The sequence below is a fragment of the Pungitius pungitius genome, chromosome 1 (genome assembly GCF_949316345.1).
Source record: "Pungitius pungitius chromosome 1, fPunPun2.1, whole genome shotgun sequence".
NCBI lineage: Eukaryota > Metazoa > Chordata > Actinopteri > Perciformes > Gasterosteidae > Pungitius > Pungitius pungitius.
Window position 1 is genome coordinate 16,184,782 of NC_084900.1, and position 1,714 is coordinate 16,186,495.

The window sequence follows — 1,714 nt, forward strand, 5'->3', positions numbered from 1 at the left end:
ACTGAGGGGGTGGGGGAGGGGAGGGTAATACAGAGGTGTGAGGCAGGGATGGTGGAACTATGAGAGATGGAGTAAGGACATTGACTTTCCAATCTGCAGTAGAACTCATTCAGCTTGTATGCCAGGCGGAGGTCATTCATGGAATGGGGTTTTTTCGGCTTGTAGTTTGAGGTGTTTAAAGCCTCTCCAAACCGAAGCAGAGTCATTAGCTGAGAACTGTTGTTGAAGTTTCTCGGAGAGAAACAGTTGTTTAGCTTCTCTCACCGCCTTGCTATGTATTTTGACTCTGTAGTTTCTGTGAAGTCATCCAGATTTTCAGAAGCAGTCCAAACACGGCCGAAGATCCTATAGCGCCTCTCTGATCCACTTCTTGGATTCCCTCACCACAGGTTTGCAGAGCTTTAGTTCCTGTCTGTATGCAGGAATCAGGTGGACCATGACGTGGTCGGAGTGTCCCAGCGCAGCACGAGGGACAGCATGATAAGCCCTGCTTACTGTGGCGTAGTAGTGACCCAGCGGGTTCTCTTCTCTGGCCTTCACTTCATCCTCCAGCATTTGGACTCCCCAGGAACCTACGCCATGATCCTCTTTGTGAATTTCAGCTCTGCTTTCAACACAATCATGCCGTCTCTGTCACAGACACGTGAAGCTGGGAAAACATGTTTTAGGCTCTCAGACCATCGGCACCGATTCCCCCCAAGGCCGTGCTATTTCCCCTCTGCAAATTAAAATTCCTTGTCTGACTCCTGATTCCACAACCAGTCACCCCACCACAACATTCGCAAAAACTCCCCTAAGGCAACAATAATCAAGCCCACCACCACCCACCCGGTACCACCTACTACATCATTTGCAGACCTCTGTTATGGATAAGCAGGATGCTACTTTCCTCATCCAACTGACCGAACACAGAATATCCAATGTGACATTCAAAGAAGATTTTACATCCGCACATGCCCAGCGGGTTTGACCTCTAATCCGGTGCTCAGGATCTGTACTTTTACAATTGTTGTCTTATAATTCAAGATCTATCTAAATCAGTCAGGTTTGTCTCTTGTTTTTCCACTGCCATAAATACTTATCATAGATTTTATATATAAACATGGTTCTTGCATACTACTTTACTATGTTTATCAAACATTGTATGGGTTTGTTCTTAATTAAATTTTTATTTAATGATTTAGCCACTACGGTGCAGGTGTGTGATTACGGGAACAGAGACAGGTGCTTGCAAATGCCAACCTCTCCCAGATCCACCAGAGGGAGACCTAACCCAGCCTTTACCCGGATCATGAGGGGGGAACTCTGACAGATAATCCTGTTCTGGCTCATTTTGTACAATATACAGAGACCTTCAACTGCAAGGGAAAAGAGCTTTTAGACGTAAATCGAATACCTTAGAAAATATGATAAATTAGTATTTTAAAAGAATATATTACTATAAATGAACACTATGATTCTGTTCTGACTCTCTTCTGGCTCAGCCCTGTGAGGTGGGGACTTAAGTGAAATTTAACTTTTTAAATTCTATTTTAACTTAACACAAATTAAAGTAGATGACACGTGCACCTAATTAGGGGAATCTAGGTCTCCATAAAAACACCAGTTCCCTATCAGGGAACTCGAGCTGCGTAAAGACGCTGTGGGAACGCCCCTGCGTGACCGCGTCATGAAGCACGTGTGAAATTCAACCAATGGCGAGCTGGTACGTCAT